We start from the raw sequence: 27,880 nt of genomic DNA on the forward strand, positions 1-27,880 counted from the left end.
ATAGCAATTGCAGCAGTGCAAATTTCATTGGCAGACACACTGGCTACATCAGCGCAAGCAGAATTGTAAGATATGCTCACAAATCAAACAGATACACTCCTGAAAAGTGCAGAGCAAACATCCCTAACATACAGAGAACAAGTACAATAAATGAAGTAGAGGTACAAGGTTCTCCCTCAAACATAGAGCGTGTACAGTGCAGAAAGTAGCTGTGAAAGTTTCGGTCAAATTAGAGGAGTTGCGGCACAAAACACAAAAGTGCCAGCTTGATGCTTCTGGTGAGTAATTTGATAGCCTGATTTCTTCCTACCTCACTAATTTGGTGATTGGCAGCAGTTCTGCCCCACCTACAGATCTGACATGATGTTCTGAGAAAACTAGAAGAGGAATTGCTGGGGCCCTCTTTTCATCACCTATTTTTAGAGCCCAGGAGGCTACATTCTACTTAATTAGTAATGCAAATCTACAAATAATAACATATATAACATTGAGTGAACTACCATATTTGACATGAGGCTTCTTGAGAGATCTGGGTCAAGATTTATCATAGGGTTGCATTGTCATTGTGTGCTGCAGGGTGATGCAAAGGCAACACTATCCCTAATTCGAATCCACCAAGCCACGTAAGGCCACCTTGTGTAGCAGTGTGCAGCTTAGTAAATCTTGAGTAAAGCAAGGCAGCACAAGTCACTGCCTGGCATTCCTCTGCCTGGGGAAGGCATTCCATGGGTGGATGTGTGGGTATTCCCATGCAACTCCATGGAGTTTGGCACAATCCTAGATTTAGCAAGCCTAGTAAACCTGGGAATTCATCAAAATGCTAGACCTTCCCGATAGAGGTGCAATGAAGAAAAATAGATTCATGTTTTAATGTTGTTTCTTCTTTCTTAGTGTGCTTCATTCTGCAGCACACATATTAAGAGGAAAACACTTCTAAGGATTGTTGCTGTCCAGAAAGGTGTCCCTTCTGGCACAAAAGCAATCCTGCCTGCAGCACAGCCACCCTTCCACCACGGTGCAAGTGTGCCTGCATTGGTGAGAGGTTACACTGAGTATGCTGGTACAGTTAGAGAGCATCAATGCCCATATGTTAGTAAATATGGTGCATTCATGCCATCTCCATTCACCGCAGTGCAGTAAGTGGCCTTGCTGTGTTGCTTTGTATTGTACACTGATAAATCTGTCCCTGTAGTATTTGCAACTCATAGCAAATTATAGTTTTCCGCACAGTTTAATATACCTTAGCCCTCTGATTGCCCAAAGTAAAATATGAATGGGTTTACAGGCTCAGTTAATTTGGGGCTGATATTAAGATTACAGGTGAGGTTACTCCATCACAAATGATATACTGTATGGCCCTTGCAAAAAGTGAATATTTGAGTATGTTGGAAATAGGTTTAGCGGTTAAGTGTGGGTGAAACTTGTGAAGCAACCACAATCTCTGCCAGGGTGAAACACCGGCAAACTCCTAATTAACTTGTGCGTAACCCACGAAATAGAGATTACAGCAGGGCAAAGGAACCAGCCCTAGGCCTATGCTTGTGGAACGCTAATGGTTTAGCCTCAAAAATCGAAGATCTGGAGTTTCTGAACTACGTCACCCTCTTTGATATAGTAATGCTGTAAAAAACTTGTCTCAAAGACCCACAGCACAGGATTATACATGCTTCGTCACACCAGCTACCAGGACCAGCAGGTTTGGCCATCACTCGGGAGGACTGGTTACCTATGACTCCACAACAACAATAGCTTCAGCAACTCTCATGGATCAATGACAAGTGCAATACTAGCAGCCAAAATTAGCATTGTCCTTGATGGAAAAGAAATGGAGGTCTGTTTAATCAATTCGTATGTACATCCAAAAAGCAAAGCAAAAGACTCGACCAAAATTACCAACCAATTGCCGAGTATGCTACTGAGATGGAAAATCCACTATTCATCCTGACAGGGGACCTAAAAATTTATCTCATTGGCTCGGCAGAAAGGGAGGAGGTACTGGCTTTAACTAGAATCTACAACATACCTACACAAAGTGTCCCACTAGACAGGATAAAAAAATGCCGCAATAGCCGCTTTTTTGATGACCTAGACATCAATACCTTTGTGCATTAAACAGAAGATTTCCGGCAGACTCTCCTCCAGTTAATTGTTTTTATTCCACGACAACAAGCTCCATACTGGATTACACCTTCGCAAGCCTCGCGGTGCTCCCATATATTCTTGGGTTCAGAATGGGCGATATGGGTGGCAGCGATCATCGCTCCCAGGAATTTTATATAATAGCAATTGTGCCGAGCTTAATCAGGCCAGATACATCTATGGGGGCGATCCATACCTTGGATCAAAAAAGGATCAAATGCACGACAGACAATTCTAACCACCAGGCCGAAACTGCAATACAACTCTTAAATATGCAAGCCTTGACCACAGACGTCCATATTACTTACTGGGGTCCTTTTATCACCACACTGCTTATAAAGCTTGCAGTCACTCCCTCCTCAAAATACAACCTACGGAAAGAGGGCAGTAACAACAACTTAAAGAAAGAGCAGAGAGAACAGCTAAAAAAACTCAAAAGATCAATAAATTTGACTCTGCACAAGTTGAGAAGATCCCCTAGGAACACTAGCGCATGAGTATCTCTGGAACATCAAAGGGCAGCGCTCAAAAGATTAAAATGGAATATCAAGAGAGATGGTGAGAATGAAGTCTGGGCAAAACTCTTACACAATATAAATAGCACCAACAGTGCCTGCTTCTGGAAAACAGTTAACGGGATCATGCGTCCAGAACACAAAGGTATAGGGTATCACATCTCTGAAGAGATTTGGATAAAATATCTCTCCAGCCACTTCAAGAACCATACAGAAAATGCAGGAGTCCAAATTGGTACCAGCTGGATTCCAGAGAGACAACTGGAAACAAGCACTTCAGAGAAATGGGAGCAGGTCCATCCAGACACAAAAATCAATCCTTTGGGGGCAGCGAGGCACCAGCAGTCAGACTTAATTAAAAAAAAGGTAGCCAAAGGCAGGAAAGAAGGTGCCCCGGGACCGAATGGCATTGCAACTGCCCTCTATCTATATAAAAAGCAAAAGCAAAGAGCAAAGAGTGGGCGGACATCCTGCAACCTTTATTCCTGGAAATCAGGCTGATAAACAGAATTCCAGCATCCTGGAGGGGCTCTACAATAGTCCCAATCTACAAAAAAGGAGACAAGGCTGACCCAAACAACTACAGCCTAGTAGCTCTTATTGACAACAAAGCTAAATATTTTGCAGGCATTATACTAGAGGAGCTTACACTTTGGGCTGAGTCAAACCAGGTAATACCGCTGAACCAGTCCGGCTTCCGTAAAATGACTCGAACATCAACAAATAGTATCGTAATCTCACTAATAATTGACGCAGCAAAATCATCTAAGATTCCTCTACATTTGTGTTACATTGACTTCAGCGCTGCTTTCGACAGTGTAGAGAGAGGCAGACTGTGGGGGAAATTGGCGCAATGGGGCATACCACAGACTACTCTAAATATGCTGATGCTCTTACACAAGGATACCTGGGTGTAGGTGAAACTAGGTAGTGGTGCTCACCTGTCCTCAAAAGTGTCCACTACAAAAGGATTGAAACAAGGAACTGTGCTCGCTCCAACCTAGTACAATCTTTTCATGGCAAACCTCCCAATAGTGCTCAATGCCTGCAACTCCCACTCACCTAGGGTAGGTGGGAAAACTTTAACCAATTCTTATGTATGCAGAAGACGTAGTGCTGCTTAGCCACACTTACATCGGCAAGACACGGACTATGTCAATAAATAACAAAAAGAACCCACTGGAGATTTGGTTCCTCTGCGGTACAAAAATTGTCCCAGCTTGTGAGTACAAATATCTGGGAGTTACATTCGACAAAGAAGGGTCTTTTGTGCGTCAGAAACAGGAAATAAGAAGGAGAGGCTTATTGATCACCATGACGATGAAAAACCTGGCAAATCAACTGATGGGCCCAACTTTGACCCTGTTACTGAAGGTACTTCAGGCCAAACTGCTCCCCTCGATCACCTTCGGTAGTGAGGCAATGTGGGGAAGAGATGCTAAAGACCTGGGTAGTATGCAGGTTAAAGCCTATAGAACCATGTTCTCTCTCCTGCTTTACACACCACCGGCTCAAATAAGGCTGGAGTTTGGCCTGCGAAAACAAGTTTTAGCCAAGTACGGGGCATACACCATCTGCTGGCACAAGGTAAGAAGCACCACTACAAACACGCTAAACTATCTGCTGTGGCGTGACACAGAACACAGGGATTTCTCTGAGGGGAGAAATCATCTTCAGCTAGCCTGCAAAGTCACTAAACTCTCTGATCTTTGGGATTCACAATTGTGTCACCCCAACTTCAAAAAATTAGTTTGGAAACATTTTAAATCACTCTCCTTACTGGAGGATAAAGCGATTTTCTCAAAAAGATCTCACTCATGGATGACTCTCAACTCCCACAAATCACTAACTCCACAAACATACTTTAATGAGGGTTATCCCAAAGCCATAACATTGAATTTCTTAAAACACAGACTAGGGATTCTTCCATGCACTGGACACCTACCACCATGGCTGAGGAAAAATTGACAAGATCCTTGCAGGCTGTGTAACTCTAACAATGGCAACATCCTTCATGTAATCTGCCTATGTGAAGAGCTGCACCAAGCTCGGCAACAGTTCTTTAAAGAACAATTCAAGCAGAAAGGCATCCGCACCAGAAGGCAAGACCTGCAGACCTGCTTAAACCCGTCAAACACCAAACTAAATTGCAGCTTTGTCAAGTTTCTGATGGTGGTCGAACGGAAAATGCCAAAAACAGTGAAAACAGCTCTACAAAATCCGCCGACCCAAGCCGACCAGTATATAGGCAAAAAGACTTCGCAGAACCTTATCAAATATGTCCATTTACCACCAGGGGGACAAATTGTGTAACAAGCAGAGTCCATGTGGAAACAACGACAAATGGTCAAGCTGGGTGAGAGCAAACGCAAACTGAGATAAGAACTTTCTAGCAGCCAGTGTATAAATGCATATCTTTAATCAGCTTCATTGAACTATCATTTTAAACTGTCATGAACTTCTCACTCTTTGACTTTTTACTAGTTTTAAACAAGGATGTTTTAAGAATTTTAGAATATTTTACTGCAATGGTTTTAATTAACTATGCAAAATAAATATAAACTTGAAACTTGAAACTGTGCTTAACCCTCTGGTATCTTGGCACAAAAGCAGTCAGGCTTAACTCAGATGCAATGTATAAACCATTTATGTAGCACTTCAAACAGCCCTTTTTAAACAGACTGGAAAAAGAAGTTGGAATCACTCCGGTTAGGACATACCAGGTTGAAAGTGTTTGCTTATGCAGACGATGTTGCTATTGTAACATCAGATATTAAGAGCGCTTTACCAAAAATAGTGGAAATGGCGCAAATGTTTGGGGGATATTCGTGCTATAATCTGAACGTCTCTAAAACCCGGCTGATCCATTTGGAAGGCGGTCGCCCAAACAATTTAGATATTTCATCAGACGCTTTATATTTGGGCATCAAAATATCAGCTAAAATAGATGATATAGTGCGGCTTAATGTGGATCCCATATTGGATTCAGCTAATAGAACATTAAATGATGTCCACTTGTCATTATATGGTCGTAGCAATGTATTAAAAATGCTAATGTTCCCGAAATTTTTATTTTTATTTCGTACGATCCCTCTGCTCTTCCCAACTTCTTTATTTGCCAAGATAGATAGAATGTCCTCCAGGTTCTTTTGGGGCTATCATAGATCCAGAAGAGCAATGAACTGGTGTATTCTCCCTAGAGTGAGAGGATGGTGGGGGATCCCCAATTTTCGGTTGTATTATTGGGCTGTTTTACTGAAATATATGGGTATCTTAATTTTTCAGGATATGAGTATAGGAGAATCTGTTAGCCCTTCAATTTACGAAATGGTACTAGGGAAAAAGGCTAGGCAATGTCTAGTAAGAATAATTGAGCCTAGTTATTATAAAAAAAATGAAATTTAAAATTCTGATGACTGCTTTTCAAATTTGGAAGCAACTAAAAAAGAGATTTGGTATGTGTTATGATTTGAATTATTACATACCCTTAATTAATTGTCGGGCCCTACCAGAGGTCTTAAGGGATCAGGTGATGATAAGATGGCATTCTGCTGGAGTTTGTATACTAGGAGACCTATACCAGGGGGATCAAGTTGCCTCTTTTACTTATTTGCCGCATAAATGTAATCTGGCAAGGACAGATTTTTTTAAGTATCTCCAAACACAAAGTTTTTGGGATCATAAAGGGCTTCAAGATCTGTCAATGATGAATAGAATTGATATATTAGAAGATAGTAGACGTGAAAGGAAAATTGGTCCAGTTTACCAGCTTACGTTAAATAGATTGCAAGATCATTTATGTTTTTTTGAAAATGAATGGCAAAGAAAATTGGATATTGACAAAATAGACATGATCAGAGCAATTGAACTGTCAACTAAAGTTCTGTTTAATGGGTCACTAAAAAGTCAACATTTCATGTCTATTATTGATCTGTACTACACCCCTGCCAAATTGGCAAAATGGAAAACCAAAAGTGGTGATAAGTGCAATCGCTGTGGGTGTATTGCTGCTGATTCTGTTCACATGTTTTTTAATTTCCCCAAACTGTCTCAATTTATTATGGATATCCAATTTTTTATAAAAAGTAGTTTGGGTATTCACTTGCAATTATCTGCAGAAATGGTAATTCTGGGTCTTCAGTCAAATCAAGCTGGAATCAGACTGGAAGTAGAGGAAGGATTTTTATTTATTTGTATGTCGGTTTATCGATCCTGTATTACTTCTCAATGGCTCGACCCTGATCCACCAACTTTTAATAATTGGCAATTTAGATCATTATCTATACAGTATTTGGAGATTGCTGCATATAAATCGAAGGGGGCAAAAAAAAGTTGTTTGGACAGAATGTATGGGCTCCTTTATCAAAATGGATATGAATTTATTGTTTATTGATTAATCATTGAGTTTGTAATGATGATGTATAATGAGCTATGTCTATAACGGCTTTCTGTTTCGTATTAATTAAATTGGGGTTTTGTTGTTATATAACTGCTTGCTGACATAAGATAATAATAAAAAAATAATAATAATCAACAGTCTTAAAGTAAAAACATGACACAAGAAAAACCTGACACCAATTTAAAAACATAGAGAATATTTGATAAATGATTTGGCACTAAATTGACAAAAAGCCAATCAGTAGAACTAGAGATAGGCAATTTTAAAGATTTCAGGTAAGTGTAGTGCCAAAGAGCACACAGTGCCACTTTCGGTTATTTGGTCGTGTGAGACCAGGTCAAAGTCTCACAACTTCAGGCTGACCATAAAAGAGCATGGACTGAATACAGACACCAAGTTAGTCTTGCTGAAAGAATTACTAGCAAAGTCCAGTGCAATGAGTTCCATTTGTGGTGGAAAGGGCCGCAAGGAGCAGACAGAATGTCATGGATGGTCTGCTGTTAGAGATTGTTTTTCTGATAGGCAGAGGTAGGTACCCTCTTCAAGCAGGAACCACAATCCTAGTCAGGGTAAATCAGATACACACCATTAATTAAGCTGTGCTGACCCTCTGGTAGCTTGGCACAGAGCAATCAGGATTAACTTAAGAGGCAATGTGTAAAGTATTGGCTCAACACCTCTAACAGTAAATAATTGAAAACAACACACAAAACGATATCATGCCTGATCAGAAAGATAGAGCTTAATATATTGGACAAAACAAACCCAAAATGACAAAGAAATCCCATAAGTATAACCGGAGTTATACATTTTTATAAATATATGTTTAATTATTTCCTTAAAAGCATAAAGTGCCAACAGGGGCTCTTTGGTCATGCTGAACCAGGTCAAATCCAAAATATCAGGCCGAACGTAATGGAGCGTGGGTCAGATACAGGCACCACCCTTGGCCCACTGAAACAGTACTTTGGTTTGTGGTTGCGTTGACAATAAGAATGAGAAGCGAGGAGCAAAGGAGCAAAGGAGGTGATGTATTGGTGTGGATCCTTAGGATGTAGGTGATGCGTCGGTTCCGAGACATGCAAATCAGAGATCTGTTGTCGTTGAACCCCAAGATGTAGTTGATTCATCGCCTTTGAGCTGTGCAAGGCAAGGATACATAGATAACCAGAGGCAATGTGCTGCACAGGGGGTGATGCAATGTCTTTGGTCCATGTAGCTGCTGCAATGCATGGCCGTCTAGATCGATGCATCGGTCCAGAGCTGCACAACAACAGCAATAGGTGGATTTTGAAATTTGTAGCACTCAATACTCACTTCCAAGGGCCCAGGGTGGATTGCCATATCTTGGCAGGGCAAGACTCTCAGATGGTAGAGTCAAGGTACTGTAGGTGAGTGGAATAATGTCCCTGGGACTTCCAACAGGAGGCAAGCAGACAGGCCCTTTGAGTCACGCTGGTTCTGGCTTGGAGAGATGCAGATCCAGTCCTTCTCACTCACAGCCATGAGGGCAGCAGGTCAGCACAGCAGAGCTGCTGTCCACCAGAGAGGCAGTCCCTTCAGCAGTACAGCAGTTGCTTTTCCTGGCAGAGTATCCACAGGTCCAGAAGTGTACGAAGTTGGTGGTACTTACATTCAGTTCTCCCTATGAAGTGGGGAATACTTCACAGAGAGGTCTTTGAAGTGCACCAAGTCCCTGCTCTTCTTGCCCTGGCTCCAAAATCACTGCAAGGAGATATGCAGCCCTTTGTGTGGGGACAGGACACAGCCTATTCAGGTGTGTCAGCTCCTCCCTCCCATCCTACCCAGAATGGCCCATCAGGATATTGATTGCTCATCAGTCTCACCTAAACTCCATTTGTGTGTGGCTGTCTAAAGCCTAGGTGCCACCCACCCCAGGCATGTATGTGTATTATTAGAACGGTGATGGATCAAGCCTGATCTTTGGACTGGGTAAGAGTGGTCTGCTTAATTCAGACACTCTGTTCATCACCACCCCCTTTTCTGAATCATTTTTGTCCACCATAAGCGTGGAAGGGTATACTCAGATGTGAGTCCCTAGCTCATTGCACCATCAGGATTCAAGCAAGCCGGGCCGAAGATGGCTGAAATGCCAGAAACCGGTCCCCGGTAGCTTGTTTCCTTCCCAGTATAAGAATTGGCTTGGTAGTTTGGTCTGCCCTGTTCCCATGATGCACTGGGCCAGGGTCAGACTAATTTGCAGATAGCCAAGTTCTGAGCTGGGATGGTGCAGTGAGCTAAAAAACGGTGATGGATCAAGCCCTGATCTTTGGACTGGGTACGAGTTGTCTGCTTAATTCAGACACTCTGTTCATCACCACCCCCTTTTCTGAATCATTATTATTAGATAGGCAGAAGAAAGCAAATGGTTAAAGTACAAAAATGCCAATTTTTAAAAAGTTTTTAAAATCTAATTCCACCATGTGTTAGGATTTTAAATGGCAGTTCCAGAGGAAACAAACTTGGGGGTCCCATCTCTCCTCAATTGGAAATTACACTTATAAGATGTAATAAGGTAATCCCACTGTTAACCTATGGGAGAGATAGAGCTTGCACTAGTGAAAAACTAATTTAAGAGTTTTTTACTACTATACTACTAGGACATGTAAAACTTAAAAAAGGCATGTCCTACTTTATAAACACACTGCAACTTTCCCTTGGGCTGTCCAGGGTCTGCCTTAGTGGTGACTTATATGTATTAAAATGGAAGGTTTGGGCATTGCAAGAGCGTTAACTTGCCAGGTCAAAAAAGCAGTTTAAAACTGTACACACAGGTTCTGCAATGGCAGACCTGAGTCATGTTTAAAAGGCTACTTAAGTGGGTAGCACAATCAGTGCTGCAAGCTCATTTGTAACATTGAAATTGCAGGCCCTGGGCACATATAGTGCACTTTAGTACGGACTGACAATTAAATTAAATATGCCAATTTTGGATAAGCTAATGTTACCATGTTTTAACAGAAAGAACATACACTTTACCACTGGTTAGCAGTGTTAAAGGGCTCATAGGCTTAAAGCCATAAAAACAAATTCAGCCAAAACGGAGGAGGAAGGCAAAATGTTTGGGCCCAACATTGTCTAATTAGCACGAAGAGCAGGCTGGGCATCACGGATGGTCGCTGTAGCGCGAAGATCCGTTCAGGCGTTGCAGACAGTCATTGATGGAGCTTTCCATTGGTAGTCGACGCGAGCTGTAAAATCTGTAGTGGAGAGTGCAGATTTCATGTTACCAGATGTCCCAGGTGGTCACTGTGGAGCGAAAAGTCAGGGTTTACCAGAGCTTTGCCTTGCCGGGTGGTGCAGGTGGCAAGATCTTGGTATGAACGGACCTGTTTGTAGTTTCAAAGAGCCCAAAACGTTTTCCTTTTCTATGGAGGGGAGCTCAACTGATGCCACACCAAAGGTCCATGACCTGGCGACACCTCATAATGGTCAAGAACCTAATCTAGCAGAGAACACCAGGCCTCAGGCAGGTTCAGGCAGCAGGTCAGCTGGGCAGTTACAGGGATCCTCTGGAGCTTATGTCCTTATAACCCAGAAAAGGAGGTCCGCCAGTTGACCCTTAGAGTAACTTCATCCTTGGATAAAGGGTGCAGGTCCAGTTTTCCTTCTAACCAAGCAGGACAGCAGGCAGCCAGGCAGTAGTTTGCCAGTCCTTCTGGCAGTGGAAAGGCACAGCATTCCTTTTACTGTAGTATCCACAGGAGTGTACTGAAGAGTTGGGTCTGAGGGTCCACTATTTATATAAGGCACTTACTTTGAAGTAGAAGAAGATTCTAGAGAATTTCCTTTGAAGTCCTTGAAGTTTCTTGCCTCTTATGTCCTAACTTCAAGCTGGCTGCATGAATAATGCAGTGGTGACAAGTCAGGTGTGTGAAGGTAGGGCATAGCCTATTCAGTTGCAAGTGGGGTTGAGCCTAGCTAGCTCCAGCCACCCATTCTGCCAGTTGATGGCCCACTCAGGCACGCCTAGAAACTCTATTGTGTGGCTGTTTTGGAGGAATAAACAAAGACCTGCTACCCAGGCATGTAAACCAGGGACAGGCTGCAGGCACCAAATAGGGCAGCACAATGCGAATTTTCTAAAAGTGGAACAAAGGGATGAAAGAATGCACTCCTCTGGAGTGCATTCTTTTTATCCCTTTTTTCTGCTTAGCAATGGTCTGTCTCTACGCTAGTCTGCACCCTATGGATGAATATGAGGAAATTTAAAATAATAATGGCAGTGAAAGAAACATCACTCAAAGGATAGCAAGTGAACACATAACACTTAGAATGGATCTCATGCGGTTACGGATGAACATAACTGAAAGCAATAACATGTTGATGATGGGACATTTAAATCCTGCTCATACTGGTGTTTTTCACTTTAACATGGATCCCGAGTTCTTATTTATCTAAGGGCACGTATTGGTTTTATTTTGAGGCGGTCAATATGTTAAAACACTTCGATATTATTATAATTTTATTTTGGATCCTGGTGAGGGTGGGATTACAATGTGGCTGGGACAGAAAACATGTACAGATTGGAAAGTTAGGTTTGTAGTAATGTATCCGTATATGTGGGGTTACATTGGCAAAATGAAAGACTGCATTACATTTCTTTCGTTCTTTAAGACTCGCAGCTATAATTGAAAAGAGTCACAGGATCAGTGTTAAATCACCTTGATTGGAGAAACAGATGGGACTCAAGTTGGAGAGTTTGAGGGCAGGGAGGTAATCACACATTCTCAGCATTTTTGAAAGAGCGCGGAAGTGGAGATAAGGTTGCGGGCCGTGGTTTTCAAGGTAGTTTCACAGGTCTATTATTCATGTTACAAACAACGGGTTTGTGAACAACAGGAAATGGGTTGAGAAATGGGAGTTTAGGGGAGGTTTGTGGCGATTTATGAGTGTTACAAGTATTAAGTATTAGAAGCGGCATTTCTAATTAGGGGGATTTTTCAGTTTGGTATGCTTTTCATATGGACGTGGTGCAACTCGGGTGTACTTCAGGTTGGGGAGATTTTTCGGCAAGCATAGGGGGTCACTACTTTGTTTATATAAGCATGGTTTTATGAGGGTGTGAGGTGGGATCATAGAAGGGTGAATCACTGGGGGCTGGAACCTCATTTGAATGTGTATGACATAGACAGGTCGTATTGAGAGGTTGATTTAGAGGTCTTTTTTAATCTTTCAGTTACCCCTAATGAAGGGCCCTGGCTCAAAATGCATTTGGGTGGAAATCACATAAGCCTACTCTATATGAATTGTTTACCATGTGCTGCTGTTGAAAGCCTGTACGGGCGCTCAGAAATCATTTGAAAATGTAAAATAAAGAACCATGGTGGAATCATGCTATCCTCGTGTTTGTAAAATTATGGATTAACTGTGAAGAAAACTTGTGACAAAAGTATTATTTTATTATTGGGATAAAATGTGGAATACTACATGAGCAGCAGTTCACTATGAGGGAAAATTCCTACATTAGGCAGGGCGACTGATTGGGGCGTAAATCATGATCCTTTTGGACATTCAACTTTCGAAAATGGGCATTTTCAAACTTGCACCTTAAAATATGACTTTACCATCAAAGAAGATGTTTAGTCACAATGTCGCAGACACCAAACATGACATTCCTACTTGCTCCCAAATCAAAGTGATCACTTCCTAAATGTAATATGTTAACCCAATGCTATCCTATCTGGGGGTAGGCCATATAGTAGTGAATAACACATTTAAGAGTTTTTGACTGCCAAGACATATAAAAGCTAATATTATATGTCCAACATTTTAAATACACAGTGCCCTGCCCTATGGATTGTTTGTGGTATGCAATAGTGGTGGTACAGAAGTATTAACAATGAAGGTTTAGGCCTGGCAAGAGTTTTATTTTGGCAGGTCGAAATGGCAGTGCAAAACTGCACACATTGCTTGTGATGGAAGCCTGATACATGTTTAAATGGCTACTTAAGTGGCTGGCACAATCAGTGCTGCAGGTATACTAGTAGCATTTAATGCACAGGCCATAGGTACATGTAGCACCACTTTACTAGCGACTTATAAGTAGTGTAAGCCAATGTTACCATGTTTAAAGGAGAGAGCACTTTATCCCTAGTTAACAGTGGTAAAGTTTGTAAAGTCCTTAAAGCCAACAAATATGGGATGAAAAAACAGGAGGGTGAAGACAAATGTTTTGGGGATTCCCTTGCAGATTTCCAACAGAGTACCTGTGCATAAATTCTAAATTAAGCCTTTACATGAATTCTGATACTTGCATTTTTACTTTCTGATTATGAATGTAGAAATGAGAGTGCCAATTTACAACAAAAAAAATTACCAAATGATATATTGATACTTAGCAACAGATAATGTGTAATGTGTGTGAACTCTCTCTACTCTTTCATCTTCAACCTTAATAATCAGTCCAGAAGTAACTAGGTGCTAAAAGTAATATTTGTTAGAGGCATGCACATTGCTTTCAGGTGGTCCCGTGTTTTGATTGACACCATAGCCAGTACTGGCCTAATAGGCAATATCAGTCTAACTGCTGTAATTTTTGAGGAATATTAGGGGTAATCCTTTATGTACCGGAACGCAATAGGCTTTTGCCTAAAGTTTGAAGGCAAGGTGAAGATGTTGCATCACTTTGACATGCTTGGCAGTCCTTCTTTCAGCTTGATGCTACACTGCATGGAGTGAATGATTGCAAAGCAGGGGCAGGGTGCTTTCAAAAAACAGGGATTTTAGAAACAGTTTAGGAAATGAATGTTATTCAATTTTGATTTAGTTCAGTTGTGTTTTCCTCTAGACAGTTACCGCAAACTGAGCATTGTGTGGGATTCTGGCTTTTATGCTGAATTCTTACATACCAAAGTTAAAGGCAAAAAAATCGAACTAAGTATCTGTTACTTCCTTGTACATCTCTCTATTCCTGCTCCTCTCACTGCTGCGATAGTGGTTATCTGATGAACTTGCTGTAAAACAGACCAACACTACTTTCAGCTATGAGACAGGGAAAACAATGTAATTGCTTGTGCAGAGTTGAGATGGCATAGTCTAAGTGAACCAGCTATCTATCAGTGCCATGCACCAGCCATGCCCACTAGTGCCTTATCACTAAGACGGGAATGAGGGAGGGTGGAACCGCCCAGGCCAATGCAGATAAGGAGAATAAATGTTAGCATGGAAATCAAAGAAAAATGAACGGTTTCTGGAGGCCAGAGCACAAGAGGTCCTGCTACATCAGCTTTTCTCCCCAAAATCTCAACTGATCAAGCACTGCCCAGAGCACCCTTGACCACCCAACCTAAAGGTTGTTTTTGGCAACAACTAATGACTAAACAGGGTATGGTGGCAGAGAGGATGTTTACTAAGAGCTGATAAGGGAAGAAGGTGTTTAAATAAAATGAGGACTCACAGCTATGATGTGAATGTGACTGAGCTTCCACGAGACTCACAGGTGCTGGAAGTAGGTGTTCTGGGGGGTCAAATGACAAGCTATGTTTTCTGTCAAATTGCTGCTTTTTCTTTTAACATGAGATTCCTGCTTACTTTTCTTTCTCTGACTACAAAGCCTGTGGATTTTGTAAAGTGAACTATCTGACAGTCTTGCTGTAGCATGTCATTTGTATACTATTACATTACAACATGCAAACATTTTTCAAAATATATCAGCCATTAGGAAGCACAAATGGAGCACATATTTTGTAATTATTAGGTGTAAGAGAAACAAAGATTTAAAATAGTATAAAAGGCAGCTTACTTGGTGATATACAAATATTAAATATTTGCTAAAACCCGATTTCCAGACATTGTCGTCTGTTCACTGTACAGGTTTATCAGTTGAAATGTTGGGGCTTTTCAAAGGGAAAAGTGCTATCTGTAAATGAGAGTAATCTAGCATGCAATGCTTTAGTAATATATTTGCACTAGTGTACTTCAAAATGCAACACTGGCTACATACATACCACATCATCACTACTGGCCAGCTGAATGGGTGTGGCTTATAAGCTACTACGTCTTTTGAATTGCTTGGATTTTTCACAATCTGTGGCTTCAATGCTGTAACATTGATGGTAGACCCCTCACTTAGCAAATTGTTTCAGGAACACTGAAAGACCTAAATACAGTGATTTCAAAAGATAAATAGATATCTTTAATGACTGTCAGCTCACCCTGTAGACTGGCATTTGCAACAAAGTTCTCCTTTGAAAAAGTGTATCTAGGTTCTGAGCAACAGCTTGAGAAAACAATACAGTTATGAAATAAATAACTGTGTTTGTTCAAACCACGTTAGATAGAGAACAATTTAGTGAGTAAAATGTCTCAAAAAGAAAATGGTATGAAGGGATCAAAATTATAGCAAAAACAAGACCTGTTTGATAAAAATCAATGGAAATGTAAGAGCTTAATTTTATTTTTGAGGGGTATTAGACTCAGACCTAGGCACTCCTTGCATCAGACATGTGAGTGACCCTGGCAAAAAGAAATGTTGTGGTTGTCCTAGTCAAAAGCTTTACTTTCAGATTTTGAAACATTTCGGGATGTCGAAGAACTTTTGTGGGATGCGCCTGGAAGCTGTGGCTGATACAGGCTCCAATGATGTCAGGTGCATTTATTAAGTAATTCCGCTTTAGCCTCAAACTTCCTGCCAAAAATCTCGGAGTCCAGAACATTTGCTATGGTTAACTTGCCAACTCAACATCCTTTATTGGATGCATGGCAGTCAGCTCGAGTGTTTTCTAAGTTCTAGTATTTTAGAAATGTTTTATATAGCCTTAATACCTTTATGAAAAATATTCCCAATATCCAAGATGGATCCGATCTCAGTGTACTTTTTCCAGTTAGTGAAGGCTTATTACAGCTCCTGTTTCAGTTCCACAGCAAAATGCAAAGCTCCAACTGGTCATCTGGCTTTCTGTGCTGCAGCAACAGTTTCATTATTCAATATGATACTCAGAATTGAAAGGAAATTCCTTTCTTCGTCTACTCTAGCCGGTTAATTCTATTCAGTTCAGGGGCATTAAGATATGATTCCTCGAAGTGACAGGATACCCAGTCATTTTGGCTGAACCCCAGGCACCTACAGAGGCGTCCAAGAAGGAGCCCTATTTAATGCAAAAACAATTGCTGCGTCACACATTTCGAAACAGAAGTAAAGTGAGAGTGGCCCATATTCATCCCTCAAAAATGACTGGAATTGTTAACCTTCATCACTGTGCTGCAGACACCCCGACGGAATCAATTGCTTGGTGCCCTTGTGCCCCGAGCCGTTCGAGCTATCTGTCTGCTCCTGGAACATCAAGAGTCTCCAGCTGAAATTGAAGTTCATCAATTTAATAGATTTCCTAAACGGCCGCAATATCATAGCCCTACAGGAAATATGGGCCGACCAGAGCTGTCCTATAACATGCTTCATTGAGTATAGAAAGCCGTCCCTCTAGTTTAATAGATCAAAGGGTTGCTTGTCCATATTTACCTCCGTAAAATTGCAAGGGAGCATCGTTCTATTAACGTTCCAAGAGAGTTTGCCACAAGTAATCAAAATTGGTAACTGTAAATCACAGCACCCCCTCATGTTGATCAATGTTTACATCAACCTAAATGCAAGTGAAAAGAGAATAAAACTCAACTGCTTCATTTTGATTCTTTGTGACTTAATCTGGAATCATACCCCAGCAGACTGTTTGATAACTGTGGATTTCAATATGGTAAGGTAATATTTTATTGTGTGGTCAATATGCATCTCTTTAAGACCTCCAAAAGGACTCTTATGAGATCCCCCTAGGATGCCCCAGAACATCATGGAACAATCCAGGACGATGGGCTGCCTTCATAGCCCACTAAGAGAACTCATGGTCTTGCAACTCAAGGTTGTATGATGTTACAACGCATACTTTCACAACGCATTCCTTTACAACACATTTTTTACATTGCAACAGCCTGTACAATGCATTCCAATACATCGCATGACACAACATCACAATATAAGAAACTGCCTTTACAACCCATTCCATTACATCGCATACTACCTTTACAACGCATACCATTACAACGCATACATCACATTGCATTTATTGCAAGTCTTGGATAGTATAGGGGTAAAATTACTATTCTAACTCCAGAGTGTGCAACAGTAGGGTAAGTGTTGGATAGTATAGGAGTAAGAATTACTTTTCTAAATCCAGGGGGTGCAACAGTAAGGTAAGTGTTGGATAGTGTAAGGGTACTATGTGTTGTAATGGTATGCGTTGTAATGGTATGCATTGTAGTGACATGCGATGTAATTGCTGCCTTTTAATGGCATGCAATGTAAAGGATGTTGCGATGTAATGACAGCGTTGTAATGGTAGTGCGATTTAAAAGTTGCGTTATGAAGGTTGTTTCCTGCAACTCAATAGTGTTGGCTTTAAAGTATTGTAGGGCAGTTTTCACAGCACATAACACCTAAATGGAAAACAACCAATGGAAAAACCTGTTCTTACATCGATTATATCATTCGGAAATGCTACCCTTAATAGAAAGCTACTGCATTGTTCCACGTACCACGAGCGATCACTGTCCCCAGGTAACAAAAACAAACTCCAGCCTCTCTTATCATGATGCGGCCGGAGTCACGTGTAAAGGTATATACACTGAGAACCTTAAGCGTCTCAAATGGAGAAATACCATCAGCAGCAGCATTAAGGCTGAATGCAAAATACCCACTGAGGAGATCTCAGGCTTAGTGTCCTGATCACTGAATGGATAACCCTTATCACTCGGCTCTTTGCTAAATTTCCAAGATCAGCCCAACCTTGTGGTCGTGCTAAGCCAGCCATTGTCCCAACAAAAAATCAGCAATTAAAGAAAGCCCGCAAAAGGTCCTGAGGCTCGTTCAAAACAACCCTGAATCAAAGAAGCAAATTGACATCTTCAAGCTGGCATAGAAAAGCTTCAGGCAGGCATTTCTTGCAAATAAACAAAAACAATCACACCAGTTCTGGGAGATCCTCCTATGTAAGAGTAAAAACTCAAATTTCAGGAACATTTGGGCCATGGTGAACAAGCAAATGAACAGAGCCAGTAGGTCCGGTTGTGCGACTGTCACAGAACCGTAATGGGCATCCTTTCTTTCCAGGCATTTCTTGGTAAATAAGGTTGCAGACCGCACATCGGATGGGGACCTCCAATGTTCAAGTGCAAAAGTCAGCCACGTCCACCTCAGTCAAGACCAGGATGGTCTGCCCTGCTCTGCTATGGAAACGCCCCTCCTAAAAACCAGCTGTACCATGTAATATCTAAGGCAAAGAAAGACAGGGCTCCTGGGCCCAATGGCATCCCTCAGCCCCTTTTCGAACAGAACATCACATTTTAGGCTGGAAGACTATCCTCTTCAACTGCTGCCTGGGGTGCTCAACAATACTCGAATCATGGCAGGGGACCATAATACATCTCATTCAGAAAAGGGGTTCCAGATCTGATCCAAGCAATTGTAGATTATTTGCACTCCTTGACAATGAAGTCAAATTCTACGCTAGTCTGCTCCTGGAGGAGCTGGAGCTATGGGTAGAATCATAAGATCTTATTCTAAAAAATCAAACTGGTTTTAAGGCTAAATCTAGTACTTTGTCCAACTTGTTAGCAATATCAACTGTGAACAAAGTAACCTCTTCACATTCCCTGCTGCACTTTAAAGAGGCGTTTGATTATGTACTAAGGAAGGCACTTTGGTCCAAACTTTCAAAAAAGGGAATTCCTTCAATAACGTTTGGTATTCACAATCCTGCTACACTCCAATTTATGGATCAGCATCAAATTAGGTTATGACGGCGCCTGAGTATCCAGCAGATCTTCACCACATGCGGTGAAAAGCAGGGGTGTGTGTTACCCACCCTACTTTTTATCCTGTCATCACAACCTGCCTAAATTCCGTGTCTACCAGCAGACACCCCCAACCTAGGTGTTGAACTGATTAGTAATTTGGTATACGCTGATGACCTTACTTTATTTAGCTTCACAAGAGTTTGACTACAACGTCTCTTAAACTGACTGTACTCTTACACAATCACCAACAACCTGGAGGGCAATGTGAAGAAAACAAATGTAGTAATATTCGGCAGGAAAAAGTATCAGGGGGTCGCTGGTCTTACAGCAGCAACAGGATTGCAGCGGATCAATTGAATAAGTACCTGGGAATATACATCCACACTAGAGGCTCAAATAATGTGTGGAGTAGCTCTTACTGCAGTCAGTGGAGCCCCCATGACTGACTGCTAGGACTTCCGGGACAAACTTTTTAGTGGTGCCTCTGGTTCCCGATCAGTCCGCCTTCAGAGGTTGGGTAATGGAGTCTCTCAACACCTAGTGTGACACGTCAGCTGTATTCTGCACTAAGGGGATTGCTAATGGAATTGCTCATCACACCTGACCACAATGCTGAGGACAGTGGAGAACAGCCAGACTTACACAAATTCGCTGAGGAGCTGAAGCTGAGGAGCTGAAGTGTCGAGGTTCAAAAGCTCCAGGGGAGTTTTGGCCACTGACTAGTGGGAACACGTGGATGGACACTAGACCTAAGGTAGGTGGAAACAGCACATAAGGAGTTGCGGGGTGGGCTCAACCTATGGGTCTAGGGAGAGCTCATGCATCCCAATATTAGGTGACAACAGTGCCCGAAACAGGCAGGGAATATCCCAACTACCCCTGTCCTACCAAAAAAGTGTTAAAAAGCAACTTGAGAGCCGGGTGGCAGGATGGAGAGAGAAGAGGATACTGGTGAGCACTAATTTATCACCAGTAACAAGGGAAGTGCATTCTATGTATATGATGAAGTCTGCCCACTCGACATGCTCAAAGGGAGAGGATACTTTTGTAGAGGATGCCAAAGCTGAGGCTCCAGTTGATTTATTTATTACAGATTCAATCTCTCTCTATAATTAGACAGCTTGGTCTCCTCCTTCCTGATGAATTATCTACAACATCCCTTGATCCACCAGAGAAAGCAAAAGAGTACCCTTTGTTTCAACAAACGACCCTCAAAGCAAGTCTAGCACAGGCTAGAGAAGAGCCATATCTACATGAGTTACTGAATGTAGAACAGGCTTGGCTAGTGACTATATCTGACAAAGCATTGTCAGCAAGGTCAATAGGAAACTTGAGGGTAGTAGGTACTCCTGAAGAAGTAACCGAGGGTCAAGTACTGGCATAGGAGAAGCAGCAAGAGCTACATCAGGGAGAAACTACAGGGGTTGAGGTCAATATTCTAAAATCCTCCTTGGAAGTAAATACTTCAGATCTGTCTATAGATACTGCACATGAATAGCTGTGACCCCTTTTAGAGGTAGGTTTAGCAGTGATTTGTGGCTTGAAAGTACAGCAAGTATTGGACATTGAAACAGTTCATCAAAGACTGTCTAACATTGAGGAAAGCTTGGTGCAGAGGCGGAGCAGAGAATGTCTGACCTTGAGGATCGGTTCCAAAAGTATGATAACATAATTCTCCCGGAATTAACTGTGTCAGCTGGAAACTAAACTGGAAATTATAGAGAATCATTCAAGGCATAGTAGCTTAAGATTAATTGCCATTCTGGAAGCACATGAGATGCAGGGGGGATTCAGAATGTTTCTCAGTTGATGAACCTTCTCATTAACAGATGTATACTGCTAAGAGGACCTAATGATTTATCAATTATGAGAGCACACAGGGTTCTGGCCCAGCGATCAGCAGATGCCAAGTATCCCCGGACAATATTAGTGAATTTCTCAAACTTCCGTGTCAAAGAACAGATCCTGGTTCTGGAAATTCGACAAAAATCCTTTGCTATTTTGTTTAATGCTCAGAGTTTTTACTAATCTACCTCTAGTTACAACACAGTGTTGTAAGGCATTTCAGGGCTTGATTCAAGAATTTAAGCTGTTGGGTGGCCAAGCATCTGTGGTCCAGCAAGCCAAACTCAAAGTATTGATAAATGGGCAATTTCATTTGTACACAAGATGCAAATGTTTTTTCCTAAATTAGCTAAAATATAAATGAGGCTATAGGAGCTTTTTTGAAAGAAATGTAAATACGTTCAGGTGGGGGGGGATGTCCTGGGCTCAGGTGCCTCACCACAGCACTGACTGGTGGAGGAAAGGTGTGGACTGGCAAGTGGGGTGTCCCGCAGCCTTGGAGAGTGGGGTGGGTGCGCAAGGGACAGAGTGGAGGGGAATGGGAAAAAAAATTGCAGGACAAGAGCAAATCATGTATGATATTCCTGAAGGTATTACAGGGAAACGGGGGGAGTAGATGAGATGGCCCAGTTGTAAGACAGAGGACATATTAAATGACACAAAATATAAAAATATTTACATGTAATATGAATTGTTTGTTGAATCCATGGAAAAATGGTGCTCTTCTTAAATGGCTAGTATACCCCCCCCCCAAGTAATGTTTTGCAGGAAACTCAATCTAGGACCAATACCCTCAAGTCATGTCAGCCAGAAAAATGCTTATTTTTCTTCAGCTAGCGCAGCGGTACTTGGGGTGGGGATTTTGTCTGCAAATTAGGTTGACTGGCAGGTTAAGGAAGTAATTTGGGATGGGATGCAGAGATGGCTATGGATTAAGGTTAAAGTGGAGGAGGCTGTACTAAATATCGTGAATTACAATGGCCCCATGGTTAATGAGACCAAAGCGGTAGAGCTAATTTTTGACTTAGTCATGAACTCAAAAGTCATACTAATTATTGGGGGAGATTTTATTATATACAAGATTTGGCATTTGACACTTCCAACAAAGCAAAGCGAGAACTGAAGCCAAAAACTCCAAAGTTAATAAATACCATACAAATAGATGACGCATTAACTGATACATGGTGGTTGGTGCATCCGGGTTTCTTCCAGTTTATCTACTATTTTTTCTAGATATAGAACTACATTACGATTAGTTTTGTTTAGTGGATACTTTGCTGGCTAGTGGTAAAACTGAGATATTTGCCAATCCTTTCTCAGACCACTCTATAGTCTCTTTTACATTAACCCCAGGAATTGCTGCAAGAACGAAATGAAGGTGGTAGTTTGATAAATCCTTGTAAGAGTATTTGACCTGACTAAGGGGAACAAAAATGTTTGCTCTGGAATTTTTTCAATTTAATGAAAATATGGTTCCAAGCTCCATGGCTGTGGAGGCATTTAAAGCCGCCTTCAAGGAGCATGTAATTTCCTGTAAAGCTAGATTAAGTAGACAGCATGCACACAAAATTGAGGGCTTGCAGGTGGCTGCTGAAAAAGCCAGGCAAGAAGTAAATGTTACTTTAACAGGGTAGCAAAGTTTTAAGGTACAGCAGCAAGAATGAACAAAGGCCAAGGAATATTTAAAATATTTTTTGTATTAGAAGAGATTATGGCCAGTAAATCATACCTACAAAAGCTTTCTGAAGACAGGATCCCGGTGGAGGGCTATAAAGCCTTTCAGGATGAATTACTTCCTTTTTTTAGCTCACCTTTTCAATCAAATGAATGGGGGATAAGTATTCCTAAAAAGTTTAAGGAGTCAGTTATAATATTTTTTTTCTTAAAAAGAATAAAGATCTGTGAGATCCTAATTCTTATCACCCTGTTAGTATGTTAAATTCAGATTATAAATGATTGTGAAAGTGTGGGTGAGGAGAAATGCGCCCTGTGCCTAACGGGAGGTTCATATTGATCAAAATGGGTTCCTGCCTGAGAGGCTAATGGCTACTAATACTTACTTTTTAATTTAAGCTATTTGGCTAATTAGGTAATGATGGTTGCCGAAAAGGCTTTTGACCTGGTAGATTGGTGTGCCTTTTTTACTTTGGAAAAGTTTGGATTTTCACTTCAGCAGATTGATATGCTGAAAGAAGTATACAATGAGGCAGAGGCCAACATTTTTATTAATGGGGATGAAGCTGGGATGGTCAATATCAACTGGGGTACTCGACAGGAATGCCCGTTATCCAACCTCTTGTTTTCCCTTTTTAATGAACCTCTTGCAGCAAAAATGTGCACTAATCCTTTGATTATACCTCCGATTAGTAGAATGGCAAAAACTACATTTTTTCAGACAATATCATTTTATATATCAGAACTGAAAGTTCCAACATACAGAATGCGCTAGACGAAATTCAGAAATTTGTACAAATTGGGGGATACAGAGTAAACCAAGCTAAAATGGAAATTCTTACATTTAATTCAAGTATTTCTGAGATTCCGATCTGTCTACAGATCGCATCACCACATCCCATTAGATATCTTGTCATTTTTGGAACTAGTGAATATGCTCAATTGTTTGTGCTGAATTATGGAAGTAAGCTGGTGAAGGTCAAAAAATGATTAGATAAATGGACCCTTTTGCACTTATGATTAATTAGATGGATTGCCATGATAAAAATGTCAATACTCCCATTGTTTGTATTCCTTTTTATAAATCTCTCTCTAAAAATTCCTAGTACATATTTTCAAGAATTGGATGTCATGATTCAGAAGTTTTAAAGGAACAAAAAGCAACCCAGGGTAAAATGAACAACACTTCAATTAGACACAGTTTATGGGGGGGATAGCACAACCACACTTTGCAACATACCTTCCGGCCTCTTTGGTTAATCTGAAAATTCAACTTGGATAAACAATATCGTTCTATAATGAATTCTGATTAAATCATATGCTAAATAAGAGTGCAGTTAAATTACTAGATCTGCAAAACTTCCCCAAAAACTAGATATAAGGTTTTATTAGCGTTATTAGTACAATTTCAGCTGTTATTTAAAATCTCGAGATATACTGCATACCATGCCTATACCCCTATTAAAGACTGTGTGGTGGGGGGCTTAACATTGTATAAAGAGCTATTTCACTTTTGGCAAGACCTAGGTTTTGTTCAGTTTGGAGATGTTTACAATCATGATAGACTATTCATGTGGGAAGCAATAGTGGCTCAAGGAGATAATCAAAGTAGTGCTGTGTGCATAAGTTTTTATCAGGTTGTTCATTTTCTCAAAGTAATTATACTATGATGACTGAAGCTGGACACAAGATCACCAGGCAAATGGCAAATAGGATGGTTGGTGTGCGATTCTGCTATCATTTACTGCATCAGAAGGCTAATGAAAAAAACACTTCAGAATGGCTTAAAAAATTCATACTGAGATAGGAAGTAAATTTAATATGAAAGAGTGCAGCAGATCAGTGAGATAGGTCATAGAACTTTGTGAGGTGCTGATTTTAAAAGGCTGACTGACCTATTTATCTAGATGGATGCCATATTATACAACACTGAGATCACACAAAATGTATCCTGCAATGTCTAACCAATGCTTTAGGTGTAATAGGCAGGAAGAAGGCGGCTGGGTGCATAAATGTTTTGAGTGCATTAACCTATTGCAATTTTGGAAATATGTTTTTGCATTTATTAGTTGTTGTATGTCTTTCACAATTGCTCCATCCTGTATGTTGGTTTTATTTGGTTCTTCAGGGGAGGTAAACTGTTTTAAAAAAACATCAGCAGTATTTTATATTAATATCCGTAACAGTGACAAGGTCGCTGATTTCATAGAATTGGAAAATAAAAATAGAACAGACGATAGGTCATTAGTTCAATAAGATGAGCAGGACTTATACATTTGAGGAGGCCTATGCCAAAAGTGTTGGCGCTACTGTAAGATTCAGGGTGATATGACAAACGCCTCCTCTTATTTTATAAATTGTTTCATTTTATTATGATGCAGCGGTATTTATTTATTTATGTGCACCTTTGTACTTTAGTAATGAGTATGCTGCTGACTTTATATGCACTGTAATGACATGTGGTCTGCTAGTGGTGATCACATTTTTTTTAATTTAATGTAATTAGATTGTAATGATCCAGGTAAAAGCATTGTGGTATTTTAGTAAACAGTATGCTGCTAACCTGAAGTGCATTTAAATAATTTCAGACCATGAGGATAATGAATAATTGAATGTATTGTATAATGTAATTGCACTCGCTCATGGGAAGATATGTTTTATGTTAGTAATGCGTCATGGTGTGGTAACCTTGGCTTATAGGAATTCCAGGCTGAAAATGTATTGATGATTTGCTGTATTTTTGACTAATGGTCATAAGACATGCATTAATACACTTTTATTTCTGTTGCTATTGGTTCTGCTCTAAATAAATCCAGAAAAATAACGCTACATGCTCATTTTTAACAGAAGTAAGTTGAAGCAAAGGGCCTTACTCTCCAGATGACCTTATCAAAATGATTAAAGTCACTGTTAGGGCCAAGCCATTTCCTCTTTTGGAAGTTATGAGAGCTAAAATCTTACCCACACTGCCCTATGGCAGCAAAATCTTACAGAGCAAAAACTGCAGCTTATTAAATAAACTTACCACAAGGAAATACAAAAGTGTTCTTTGTCTGCCAAGGTCTTAATTTGCTGTCCAGATTAGGCTGGAACTGGACCTTTCAGACCAGAGGGCAGTCAGTGCTAGTGCCTATCTCAACCTGTGCCACAATCTACCGGAGTCCAGGGGTGGCTACTTAAAGGTATTGCTATAGGCCGAAATCAACACCAGTGGCCCAAGTCAAGTGCACTACCAGTATCTTGCAAACTGTCAACACCTTCTGGCTGTGAAGGAGTGTCCGCTTCTGGTCATTGCACTCTGACAGGACCATTACGGCCCGACGTAGGCATGCTGGGCAGTTATTAACACCTATCAACCAGCATCCCCTGCAACATATCTTACCTGTGCGTACTCCAACCGCTTGAAGCCAAGATTTATTGCCCTAAGGCTAGGAGAAGGGCCATTTCTGAAACAACCTGCCTATTGGTACAGACCCCAGGAAGGAACAATACGCAGGGGCTCTGACATGCGTGAGAAATCCCTTGAACATGCTGTGTGCCTTTGCCCCGCATTGCTGGATTGCGTACATCCAGACTAAGGAGAGAGTGGAACTAACTGGGAGTTTGTTCGTGTCAGAAGGTCATCATCGCCACTCTTAACCCAGAGGGCACCTCTTTAAACTCCCTGCTGACCAATGGCATTGCTCCTGCTCTTAACAGGCTCTGTCGCCCAGGGGTATAACTGGAGAACTCTTCCCTTACCCCTGGTTCACTCTCGGCTGGCTCGGCACAGCTGGGCGGGACCCTAGGGTCTTAGAGTTAGCAGCTCTGTCATGTAATCCATTCTGATGGTACACCGAAGGGTCAATTCAATCCTATTCTCATCTACTTCTGTCAAAGGAGTCTATCCACTTCTATCACCTTTTTTTCTATCAAACCCTGTGTGTTTCTCCACAGGTGTCCGGATTTTACTGTTATCCATGTTGGTCAGATGGCACCTTTCAACAATTTGCGGCTTTTATTTATTGTGCTTCTCAACAGGTGTCTGGGAATTTAGTGTTTTGCATGTTGGTTAGATGGCACTTTTTAAACAAATATTCTGCTGCTATTATTCACTGCACTTGCACTTTATGAGATAGTTCCACCAACTGCAGATAGGCTTCTGCTACTTAATCCTACCTAATCCCAGCTCAAAATGTGTTAAATGGACCAGGAGTTGGGCAATATTCATGGCCTTTTTGCGTTACCCTGCGCTAGCACTTTGTTTTACTATGTTAACACGGAACAACATCAGTGGGACCATTTAATTATTAGGATGCCTTTTTATGTGTTGTTTCTGACTATCTGGGATTTTTTGCACTAGCACTTTGTTTTACTCGGTTCATACAGAATAACATCAGACAGTTTTTGATTATCATGATGTTTTTAATCTGAGTGTGCTTTCTTTCCATTATTCGAGCTGGCTTGTATACTGTATATGTTTCAAACAATTGTAATGGTTTTAACTAACCGCACAATAAACAATATCTGCCAAAGTTACGTGGGCACAAGGAGTAGGAATGTCTACTTATAACCGGTGGAATGGTTTACTTCCAGGCAGACATGAGTAAGGGTGTTCTGTTCCCCTCAAATACAGGAGGATGGTTCCACAGGCATCAGTATGTTTTGCAGCAGGTCCATGACTCCTGTTAGCCCCAAAGAGAACAGTGAATCTTGAAATTAAATTTAAGGGCATGTAACAGTGTTCGCCCATCCTCATACAGTCAGGTAACTACTGTGCAGTGCAGAAAGAAAGGAAGTCTTTTTATTTTTTTCATTGCAGAGGCGTGACTTGTCCTATAAGCAGTAGTTTCCACCAGGTCCTGAAGAAAGCATTGGACCTATTCCATCTTAAATGCTGAAACATGCCGACCAATATTGCTTACAGTTATTATGTTAAATCTGTATTTTCACTATTATTTTAACATTTGGATATTTGGGAGATATCATTAAAATTCACAATCTACTCAACTGATCCAAGGGTTATCATGCACTCACGTTCATTGTTTGATTCACTCTTTGCACTGCTTATTCAGTAACCACAAACATTTCATATCTTTTGAATACACCACCCTTCTTGCCAACACATTTATTTAACATCACACATAGTCCTATAAAAACATCAGTAGGCTATGTTGTTTTGTCTTGTCTCCTGGGCAAGGAGAACCCAAATGATGTTAAAAAGGGTGGTATTGAATGGTTACTGATGGGAACAATTGCCCACTGTTTGAGTTTTTACCATATGGCATATTGTTTTGGGTTCCTTTATTTGTATTCTGTTGGGGCTCGTGCCCACAGGTGAGCTTCACATTTGACCTCTAGATACTGTTATTGTTAAGAATGTTGAATATTGGGGTATGTATCTAGTTAAGGTCATTAAACCTACCCTTGGACCCTTCTAAAAGTGGGTTTGTGTTTGTGTGACTTTTCCTTAGCCACTCCAAGGGTGCAGCTCTAGAATGGGTGCTGTTGGACTTCCATG

The 27,880-nt window shown here is 41.0% G+C and overlaps 1 protein-coding gene across 1 annotated transcript in view; it reads left to right on the plus strand.

Annotated features, from left to right (window-relative positions):
• LOC147685063 (GTPase IMAP family member 7-like) overlaps positions 1-27,880 on the plus strand; it is a 121,517-nt gene that overhangs the window by 70,063 nt on the left and 23,574 nt on the right. The window lies entirely within an intron of this gene.

This window comes from Lissotriton vulgaris, chromosome 10, assembly GCF_964263255.1.
Source record: "Lissotriton vulgaris chromosome 10, aLisVul1.2, whole genome shotgun sequence".
Taxonomy (NCBI): domain Eukaryota; kingdom Metazoa; phylum Chordata; class Amphibia; order Caudata; family Salamandridae; genus Lissotriton; species Lissotriton vulgaris.